We start from the raw sequence: 12402 nt of genomic DNA, 5'->3' as shown, positions 1-12402 counted from the left end.
CTTGTATATGTGTCCAGATATTTAAAGTGCGTAAAATAAATAACAGAAATTAAATGACGATAAATAAAATTGTGAGAATTAAAATTGCGATAAATAAATTGCGATAAATAAATGTACAATAAGGAATTAACAGTTAGCTAGGAACAGTTAGCTAGGATTTTGTTATTGTGGATTCTTAACAAATTTCTCATAGTTAATTTGTTTGTTTCTAACAATTTTTTTTTGTCCAATGTTTTCTTCATTATGCCACTTGTTGGATTCTGATAAATCAAAATCCAAATATGAAATTGGATGAAAATGGTTATTCTGTTGTGATTGGATTCGTATATCGGTGGATGTAAGTAGGATAGTAAACGACTGTTGAATCAGCTTCGAAGAATGTACAGTGTAACTTATTAATGTGAAATCTGAATATTCCTCGGGCATTACCTACCCGTTAAAATATTTTCACCATTAACAGTTTGTACAAAAGAATTTTTAATTACAAACTTTATGAAAATATACTTACATATATATTTTCTTCAGATGTAATCATGGATTTAATGAGTTAATATGATATTAATCTCATTCGATTTACCGTTAGAACTAGAATATATAATCTCTAAAACATTAGAGATTACATAGTCTCTATGAAGAACGAAGATAATTGATGTAGAACGATACGTAGAACGAAGATAATACTCGAGGTACAGAATGAGATGTTGAGGCATGGATTGTTGATCGTACTGGTGCTGTTACTGATGGTACTGTTGGTGCCGATGATGTTGCTGAAGCTGGTAAATTTTGCACCATATTCTCCAAATTGATTATTCGAGCCCGAAGTTCGTTGACTTCTTATATTATTCCAGGATGATTGTCGGTCAGAACGAGCGAATGAATAAGATTTAGAATTTTAGATAGAATATAATCGTGGTGAAATACTCTGGAAATGAGAGAGAAAATAGTATTACGAACAGGTTTGCCGGTAAGTGCTTCAGGTTCATCGCCAAGAGGGAAATTTGGTTGATGGAAAGTATCGCCTTCTTCTTGCCTCTATTGATTAAGTCGACTACGAACTCAGCCCCAATTCATTCAGAATTGATGAAGGCTGATTGGTTGATTCATTCCGGTAACGCTGTTTCCGGAGCTTAGGTGAACATCCATGTCAGAATAGCTGTCGGAATCCGAGGAATTTGAACTAGTGACGAATTCCATTTCGTACGATTGAATAAAGTATTTTTCGATATGAAATGATTTTCTGACTATCAGGTGGTATTCTAATTACATAGATATATATATATATATATATATATATATATATATATATATATATATATATATATATATATATATATATATATATATAGCAAAAGATTTCGTAGATTACGGAGAAATTTACGGAATATGTCAGGCAAAGTTTACAGTAACTGTAACGTCCTCCCAATAGGGTCTGGAAGAAACGTTACTAATATCAAATAAACCAATATATTATAATACGAGAACAATACTAAATGAGAAAATTTAACTTTATTGAGTACGCAGCGGAAAATGAAATGTCGTTACAATAATGGAAATAACGATAAAGTAATTGTTCATATGCAGAAGTAATAAATGCGATATCTCTTGATCCTAAGTCCAAGTAGCATCACATAAGTAGTAGATAAGAAAGCTTGAATCAAACAGCACCTGAGACAAAACATGCTAAAGTGTCAACCAAAAAGGTTGAGTGAAGTTTCATAGGTTTAACAAAAGTAGTTATCGTTGTTTTTAGACCACAAGATTTAGTTGTAAAGTTGATCTCCCGCAGGATCAAAAAGTAGATCTCGCAGATCCAAAAGTTATGCCAGTGCGTGATATTTAGACTAAACATTCAAGTTTGCCCCATGACAAGTTGTGTCTGTCCTTGTCGGTTTAATTTCATTATCAAGTAATACAAAGACTTAGTCAAATGTATCGGGGACGTTACTCCCGATAGGCCTACCCCCAATAAATAAGCATGCCGCAGCACTTAAAAATATCACTGTAGGGACTTAGTCGGACATAGCCGGGTATAGCATAGTTTTAACAGTTGGTACTTGTATTTAGACTAGACTTTCAAGTTTACCCCGTGTCAAGTTATCGTTTATACTTGTCGGTTGGGGGCTTGCTGGTCATAGCCCAACATATCACAGTTTAATAGTAGATACGTGTAAGTACTGATATTTAGACTAGACTTTCAAGTTTACCCCGTAACAAGTTATCGTTTATACTTATCGGTTGGGGGCTAGCTGGTCATAGCCCAACATATCACAGTTTAATAGTTAATACGTGTAAAACAGTTATAAAAGTTGTGCATGTATTCTCACCCCAAAAGTTATAAAACAGTTATGAAATAGTAAAAAATGGGGCTATGAATTCACGTATATAAATATTGTAAAACAGTTATTAAAATATTGCATGTTAAAAATTTAAAAGCAAGCATGTGTCTCACCCCTTAGTTTCAAAACAGTAATGAAATAGTAAAAAGTGGGGCTATGAAATTCACGTATATAAATATTGTAAAACAGTTATTAAAATATTGCATGTTAAAAATTTAAAAGCAAGCATGTGTCTCACCCCTTAGTTTCAAAACAGTAATGAAATAGTAAAAAGTGGGGCTATGAAATTCACGTATATAAATATTGTAAAACAGTTATTAAAATATTGCATGTTAAAAATTTAAAAGCAAGCATGTGTCTCACCCCATAGTTTCAAAACAGTAATGAAATAGTAAAAAGTGGGGCTATGAAATTCACGTATATAAATATTGTAAAACAGTTATTAAAATATTGCATGTTAAAAATTTAAAAGCAAGCATGTGTCTCACCCCTTAGTTTCAAAACAGTAATGAAATAGTAAAAAGTGGGGCTATGAAATTCACCTTAGTAAGTAGAGAGAGTTATTCCTCGGAATAGAGAGTTGAACGAGTGAGCAGGAAAGTCAACCTATTGACATTTAAGAGTAGTTAAGTGTTTTGCCCATGTTTAAGTTTAAGTATGTGTTTAAGTATAGTTTGTTTTACTAAGTTTCTATTCCTAGTAAGTTACTATTTTTATAAAGTTTCTATTTTTAGAAAGTTTCTTATTTTACTAAGTTTCTATGACTAGAGAGTTTCTACTTTTATGAGTGTTTCCATTTTAGGATACTTGCCGTATTAGATAAGCTTCCAATCACCCCTTTCCCTTCGAATGGCTAATTTAGATCTAGGGGCTTGAGCCATAGGACCCTTTAAATCGGAAATCCAAACCCTCTGCCTAGAATCTCGTAGAAACCATTCGTCAAGAAAGTTCGAAGATCTATACATCTCTAATACATATCCCAAAATGTTTTTGTGCTACAATATAATTAGTAGGTTATAGGTGCTAGTAATAGTAATAGTGTATACATGTTAAGTACTAGTATAAGTAGTATTAGGGTTTCATTAATTAGAGTTAGTTAATTAAAGTAGTAATTAATAACTAGGGTTTAGTAATTAATGTCCTAGGGTTTCATAAATGTTTAGAGTTTAATTAATTAGGGTTTAAGAATTATAGTTTAGGTGTAATTAGGGTTTAAGGTTTTAATATGTATATGTATATATAATTCGTATATATATGTATATATATATATATATATATATAAATATTTTTTTTTTTTACATGTATATATGTATATATAAATCTAGGTGTGTTTATGTATATACTTATGAATAACAAGTTTATAATATGAATATGAATTATCAAAGATCAAAGTTTATGTAAATAGTTTAGGGTTTATGTTATACCTTTGAAGATTCAAGATAATTAACAAAGAAAAGATGAACACGATGAAGATGGAAGATCAAAGCCTTGAAAATCTTGAAGAACTCCTTGAAGATTCTTGAAGAACACGAAGAACAAGCTTGAAGATCCGAATACCACAAGAGAGGGAGAGGGAGAGATTGTTTTTGAGAGAGGATTTTGGTGTGATTTGTGAATGAGAAACTAGGTGTTTATATAGTGCAAGTATTAGAGTGTTAGTCAACATAAGGATGTTTTAATTAATGATTTTATTTTGTTTTATAATTTTTAGTCAACAATAGGTGGTACTAGTTTATAATTAGTCAACATAAGGATGTACTAGTTTACACTTTATTTTTAGTCAACATAAGGATGTAAGATTTTTTTAGTCTCATTATTATTACTATTATTATTATTATTATTTTTACATTTACTACATGATAAGTATTATTTTCTTTTTTACTAATTCATGACTTGTATATATTTAGTTCCCAATTGTTTTATTATTTATATAAATGTCACTTTTTATTTATTACTTATAGGTTATTAGTTATAATATTACATAAATGCATAAATTTTAATTAGCAGTGAGTGTCGACTAACAGTTTATTATTTTCATCTTTTATTAACTTGTCAATTTTTGTACAAAGTTAATTAATATGTTTTCTAACTCTTAACACTTAACAATTATTGATTAAAGTTTAATCATTAAGTTTTAATTATATTGTTTGGGTTTTTAATATTGGAAAAATATAGAATGGAAAAAATGAGGGTCGTTATAGTACCTCCCCGTTATTGAAAACTTCGTCCCGAAGTTTTTAGGTAGTTTCCTCGTTTGCATCAGCAGTTGAGAAGAGATGGGGATATTTCCGTTTCATATGGTCTTTGCGTTCCCAGGTATATTCGGGGCCACTACGCGAATTCCAACGGACTTTAACGATAGGTATATTGCTTTTACGCGTTTGTTTGACCTCTCCTTCCATGATTTCTATAGGTTATTCAACGAAGTGCATTTTATCATTAATGCGAATATCATTCAAAATGATGATGTTATACAAGTCATTTCAGTAAATTGGATACATGAAATGTGTTATGAATAGTACTGAGCTCATTTAAAACCTTGAGCATTTTATGCCACAATATTAGGGCAGACAAACAAAGAGGAGTTCGTGAAAATCACAGTCATGAAATTTGATAGAGATCTTCATTGTTTACAACAAGAATATTTTAATGATGAATATAAGTTGAAAAATAAAGTTTTATCACTATTGAATAATATGGATAAAACGATTCGTTTATAGGAAGAGTATAAATGAAGCTATCATAAAAGAGTGAAATGAGAAAATTAAATGTTCGCCTTAACTTTTGACGTAGTCACGATTGATTTCCGGAATTCAAGGAATTAAAGGAAATCTTCGTAATCTATAAGATTTGATTCTCCGGTATTTACGAAATTTTGAGATTTGTTTGATTAAATGCGGTGATTTGCCTCGATTGATGTGTTTGGAATTTTGCTATAAATTAGCTTCCTTCGTTTCATTATCTTCACCACTTCTATACTTTCTTTCTGAATTCAAACTTCCAAAAGATTAAGAAAATGCTTAATCCAGTTCTGATCCTGGTTATTATATTGACCATCTATGCAGTCATTCTTCTTTTTCTTTTACCGCCAGAGGAATCTGTTTACTTCTACTATGCTCTTGGGGTTATAGTGTTTTTAATTATCCCGTGTCTTTATATTGCTATACGCATTGATATACACGGTTTGTAATTTCGGAGTCGTTATCGGGCTTTATATTTTCCCTTATATGTCGGAGCTTTATGCTTTTGTTTCTTCTTCCCGACTTCAAGTCAAGCGAGTAATGGTCCAGAATTCATAGGTATGAAGTTTCGAATGATCATAATATATAAAGTAGAAAGGAAATGTAATAGCACGATTTGATTTGTCATATTACCAGAATATCCGGAAAAGACCGAATCATCAAGAAAAATATGTTCTTGATATATTTAGAGGTTAAATAGAATGTAAGAGTCGTGTAACATGGAAAATGATGATTATAAAATCTATGAATCATCATCTTCCATTAAAAACTTAGCATGACTTACTGTAATATAATCACGTTGGCCTGACGTCATTATATTATACTAACTCATGCTTCAATTCCCAACACTTCTTCAAAGCATTTATAATTTAAACTAGAATTTTACAGAATATAGAAACTAAAACAGTTTCCTTTATAAAGATATCGCAAAGAGATACTTAATTGCGGACATGAATCGTTATGAAGATATCTTTCGAAATATAGAGGATATTTATGATGATATTTTGGAATTTCTAAGTTCGAAAGTTGATGAAGAAAAATTTTCCGCAAGCTTTTAACATGACTTCGGAGCAAGATATTCTCTAAAGATTTCACCGGATCCAAAATTACCTGGATTCTTTGAATATAGGGTTTGACCCTTGTGTTTGTCCTTGGTCTCCTCCATGGTTAGCTCAATCCGTTTTTCAGTTCCAAATTTTCTTTTGAGCTTTTCCAACGTACCATTCTTTATTATCAAACTGTTGGCCCTTAAGACCATCTACAATTTTTCTGTTTCCTCTGCATTTAATGCAGCCATATTTGAATCATCGGTTATCAATCCGAAATGGTTTCAAGAAATTTCATTTTTAGATGATTAAACGCTGATTGCGATCGTCAAGATTCAAAGGATGTTTTCAAGAATTTTAAATTTGAAGTGTTTAAGCGTAAGATGCATCCATCAATGGATCTAACGGTTGACGAAGAAATGTTGTGATTTTCAAAAGTAAGGAATGGTAAGTTCGGTGGTTTGATTTGATAATTCATCATAGAATACGAATGAATATAATTCATGAATGTAGTGATCTTTAGGAAGATAACACTTGCTAAAGCTTTACTTAAGTTCCGATATGTCAAAATCAGAGTATGTAACTGAATTTGTATGAAAATGGTTTTTCTTTGGTGAACATATACATATATCATGTGAATGTAAGTAGTATAGTTAACAACTACTGAATCAGAATGGAAGAATGTACAATGTAACATATTTATATGAGATATGAATATCTCTCGGGTTTTACCTACCCGTTAAAATATTTTTTACAATTAACAGTTTGTACAAAAGAGAAGATATACGTTCATGTATGTATTCTTCAGATGTAATCATGGTTTTAATGAGCTAATATAATATTAAACTCATTTGATTTGCTGTTGAAACGAGAATAAATAATCTCCAAAACCTTAGAGATTTCATAATTGTCGTGAAATATTTCGCTAATGAAGTTATGAATTAATACTTCATCGTTCATTGTTATTGATATACTTCGGTATATGATGTTGGTGCTCTTGGAATTCTTGTGAAATTCATAAGGCACTAATGATATTTTCTAGAAAGTTTCGAGTACATCGAAAATTAAAGTATACAATCAATCATATATTTGAGTAATACACTTGGTTTATTACGAAATGGAGTTTATTGTATTGAAGCAATGATTAACGATTGTTAAGTTATTAACAAAAGATGTACATCATAGCATATTGTGATATGAATTAACCATGTAGTACATACTAGTTAAGATTCACACGTAATAGCTTAGTACGAAAAGATTTATTATTGTTCCAATCCATATATATAAAGTATACATATGTAATTCTTCAGGAAGAATGAGTCAATACATCTTAACTCATTATTAATAATATTCCTTGGTATCTATGGGGCGTATGATGTTGATGTTTGAGGTACTGAGTGCGATGTTGAGGCGTGGAATGCGGATGTTGTCGTTGGTGAAGCTGGTGATGTTGGTGGTGATGTTGGTGGTGATGCCGATGGTACTGGTGGTACTGGTTATGCTGCTGGTGCTGCTGCTGGTGTTCGTAGGTTTCGCACCATATTCTCCAGAGCCACTACTCGAGCGCGAAGCTCGTTGACTTCTTCTATTATTCCGGGATGATTGGCGGTTCGGACAAGTGGATGAATAAGATCTAAAATTTTAGATATTATATATTCGTGACTGGATATCCTGGAAATGAGGGTGAAAATAGTGTTCCGAACGGGTTCGCCAGTAAGTGCTTCAGGTTCTTCACCAAGAGGTGAATTCGGTTGGTGGAAGGGATCACCTTCTTCTTGTCTCCATTGATTAAGTTTACTACGAACCCATCCCCAATTCATCCAAAATAGATGATGGCTGATTGGTTGGTTCATTCCGGTTACGCTGCCATTGGAGCTCGAAGAGTTCGAGGAATCCATATTATGTGTTTGGAATTAGGGTTTTTGATATGAGATTAGTGTTGAATACTGGATGATATATTCGTCTCCTCGAATATGTGTATATAGCAAAAAGATTTTCGTAATTTACGGAGGGAATTTAGGAAAAGTGTTAGACAAAATCTATTGGGATAGATACAATAAGATATAATAAGATATGATGTGTCTATACTTTAATAATGGCAGTATGACGTGTCGAGATCATAAAGTGATAAGTATGTAATCTAATAATCTTTTGATTAAAGACTTTCAATTCGTATACTGTGATAACCCAATGACATTTTTCGATTCATAAACCGATGCATAAAGGCATAAGGCATATAGGTACGTGATATAACAGGGAGTTATATACGTTTGTGTGTGAGTAGTAACAATTATAAGAGTTTCAAAATCATGGATAATATTTCATGTAATACATATGTAATACACATAACCATGATAGATGACTTATGAATGTCAAGAATTTCTGAAATCATTGTGTCGCATTTAGATGCGGTGGTGTAATTGGATAGTACTCAGGAAAGTGAGCAGAGTTCTTAGATTAGCTCGTCATTCTAAGATAAGTAAAGTTTCTAAAGTATAGTGTAGCATTTAACAGTTAAAGGCAACAATTAAAGGCACTATGGTCAAGAAAAGTTGTAGTCCTACATTAGGAAAGAGACTTTGATTAGAATCTTTAAGTCAAGTTTGGTAAAGCATGATTGTTAAGATTATAAGGCAATCCTAAGTGCTTTAAGTGTAAGGCAGGAAAGGTTATAGTTTCCTAGATTGCTAAGGCACCCTAGCTAGCAAGTAAGGCACACATAAAAATGCAATCCTGGTTCTCTATAACAGCCTGGTTATGCTCTGATACCAATCTGTAACGTCCTCCCAATAGGGTCTGGAAGAAACGTTACTAATATCAAATAAACCAATATATTATAATACGAGAACAATACTAAATGAGAAAATTTAACTTTATTGAGTACGCAGCGGAAAATGAAATGTCGTTACAATAATGGAAATAACGATAAAGTAATTGTTCATATGCAGAAGTAATAAATGCGATATCTCTTGATCCTAAGTCCAAGTAGCATCACATAAGTAGTAGATAAGAAAGCTTGAATCAAACAGCACCTGAGACAAAACATGCTAAAGTGTCAACCAAAAAGGTTGAGTGAAGTTTCATAGGTTTAACAAAAGTAGTTATCGTTGTTTTTAGACCACAAGATTTAGTTGTAAAGTTGATCTCCCGCAGGATCAAAAAGTAGATCTCGCAGATCCAAAAGTTATGCCAGTGCGTGATATTTAGACTAAACATTCAAGTTTGCCCCATGACAAGTTGTGTCTGTCCTTGTCGGTTTAATTTCATTATCAAGTAATACAAAGACTTAGTCAAATGTATCGGGGACGTTACTCCCGATAGGCCTACCCCCAATAAATAAGCATGCCGCAGCACTTAAAAATATCACTGTAGGGACTTAGTCGGACATAGCCGGGTATAGCATAGTTTTAACAGTTGGTACTTGTATTTAGACTAGACTTTCAAGTTTACCCCGTGTCAAGTTATCGTTTATACTTGTCGGTTGGGGGCTTGCTGGTCATAGCCCAACATATCACAGTTTAATAGTAGATACGTGTAAGTACTGATATTTAGACTAGACTTTCAAGTTTACCCCGTAACAAGTTATCGTTTATACTTATCGGTTGGGGGCTAGCTGGTCATAGCCCAACATATCACAGTTTAATAGTTAATACGTGTAAAACAGTTATAAAAGTTGTGCATGTATTCTCACCCCAAAAGTTATAAAACAGTTATGAAATAGTAAAAAATGGGGCTATGAATTCACGTATATAAATATTGTAAAACAGTTATTAAAATATTGCATGTTAAAAATTTAAAAGCAAGCATGTGTCTCACCCCTTAGTTTCAAAACAGTAATGAAATAGTAAAAAGTGGGGCTATGAAATTCACGTATATAAATATTGTAAAACAGTTATTAAAATATTGCATGTTAAAAATTTAAAAGCAAGCATGTGTCTCACCCCTTAGTTTCAAAACAGTAATGAAATAGTAAAAAGTGGGGCTATGAAATTCACGTATATAAATATTGTAAAACAGTTATTAAAATATTGCATGTTAAAAATTTAAAAGCAAGCATGTGTCTCACCCCATAGTTTCAAAACAGTAATGAAATAGTAAAAAGTGGGGCTATGAAATTCACGTATATAAATATTGTAAAACAGTTATTAAAATATTGCATGTTAAAAATTTAAAAGCAAGCATGTGTCTCACCCCTTAGTTTCAAAACAGTAATGAAATAGTAAAAAGTGGGGCTATGAAATTCACCTTAGTAAGTAGAGAGAGTTATTCCTCGGAATAGAGAGTTGAACGAGTGAGCAGGAAAGTCAACCTATTGACATTTAAGAGTAGTTAAGTGTTTTGCCCATGTTTAAGTTTAAGTATGTGTTTAAGTATAGTTTGTTTTACTAAGTTTCTATTCCTAGTAAGTTACTATTTTTATAAAGTTTCTATTTTTAGAAAGTTTCTTATTTTACTAAGTTTCTATGACTAGAGAGTTTCTACTTTTATGAGTGTTTCCATTTTAGGATACTTGCCGTATTAGATAAGCTTCCAATCACCCCTTTCCCTTCGAATGGCTAATTTAGATCTAGGGGCTTGAGCCATAGGACCCTTTAAATCGGAAATCCAAACCCTCTGCCTAGAATCTCGTAGAAACCATTCGTCAAGAAAGTTCGAAGATCTATACATCTCTAATACATATCCCAAAATGTTTTTGTGCTACAATATAATTAGTAGGTTATAGGTGCTAGTAATAGTAATAGTGTATACATGTTAAGTACTAGTATAAGTAGTATTAGGGTTTCATTAATTAGAGTTAGTTAATTAAAGTAGTAATTAATAACTAGGGTTTAGTAATTAATATCCTAGGGTTTCATAAATGTTTAGAGTTTAATTAATTAGGGTTTAAGAATTATAGTTTAGGTGTAATTAGGGTTTAAGGTTTTAATATGTATATGTATATATAATTCGTATATATATGTATATATATATATATATATAAATATTTTTTTTTTTTACATGTATATATGTATATATAAATCTAGGTGTGTTTATGTATATACTTATGAATAACAAGTTTATAATATGAATATGAATTATCAAAGATCAAAGTTTATGTAAATAGTTTAGGGTTTATGTTATACCTTTGAAGATTCAAGATAATTAACAAAGAAAAGATGAACACGATGAAGATGGAAGATCAAAGCCTTGAAAATCTTGAAGAACTCCTTGAAGATTCTTGAAGAACACGAAGAACAAGCTTGAAGATCCGAATACCACAAGAGAGGGAGAGGGAGAGATTGTTTTTGAGAGAGGATTTTGGTGTGATTTGTGAATGAGAAACTAGGTGTTTATATAGTGCAAGTATTAGAGTGTTAGTCAACATAAGGATGTTTTAATTAATGATTTTATTTTGTTTTATAATTTTTAGTCAACAATAGGTGGTACTAGTTTATAATTAGTCAACATAAGGATGTACTAGTTTACACTTTATTTTTAGTCAACATAAGGATGTAAGATTTTTTTAGTCTCATTATTATTACTATTATTATTATTATTATTTTTACATTTACTACATGATAAGTATTATTTTCTTTTTTACTAATTCATGACTTGTATATATTTAGTTCCCAATTGTTTTATTATTTATATAAATGTCACTTTTTATTTATTACTTATAGGTTATTAGTTATAATATTACATAAATGCATAAATTTTAATTAGCAGTGAGTGTCGACTAACAGTTTATTATTTTCATCTTTTATTAACTTGTCAATTTTTGTACAAAGTTAATTAATATGTTTTCTAACTCTTAACACTTAACAATTGTTGATTAAAGTTTAATCATTAAGTTTTAATTATATTGTTTGGGTTTTTAATATTGGAAAAATATAGAATGGAAAAAAATGAGGGTCGTTATAGTAACAGATACGCTAAGATATGAATTAGCAGATACGCTAAGATATGAATTTTGTCTATACACTATTCATGCAATCAATGCAATAAGATGTGTCTAGACTAAGAATGATAAGCAGGTAATTTCTGACAAAAATGATAAGCAATACTTTTGACATGCAGACATGGTCGAAGTCCAGACTCACTAATGCATTCTAACGACTATCAGTTAGACACACTAATGCAGACCAGGTTCGCTAAGACCACCGCTCTGATACCAACTGAAAGGACCCGTCCTAATCCATCTAGACGAATACATTACATTTGGTTACATCGCGAGGTATTTGACCTCTATATGATACATTTTACAAACATTGCATTAGTTTTTTTTAAAGACAAACTTTC

Source organism: Rutidosis leptorrhynchoides, chromosome 2 (assembly GCF_046630445.1).
Source record: "Rutidosis leptorrhynchoides isolate AG116_Rl617_1_P2 chromosome 2, CSIRO_AGI_Rlap_v1, whole genome shotgun sequence".
In the NCBI taxonomy this organism is placed as follows: Eukaryota; Viridiplantae; Streptophyta; class Magnoliopsida; order Asterales; family Asteraceae; genus Rutidosis; species Rutidosis leptorrhynchoides.
Note: the sequence above shows the minus strand (reverse complement) of the source record.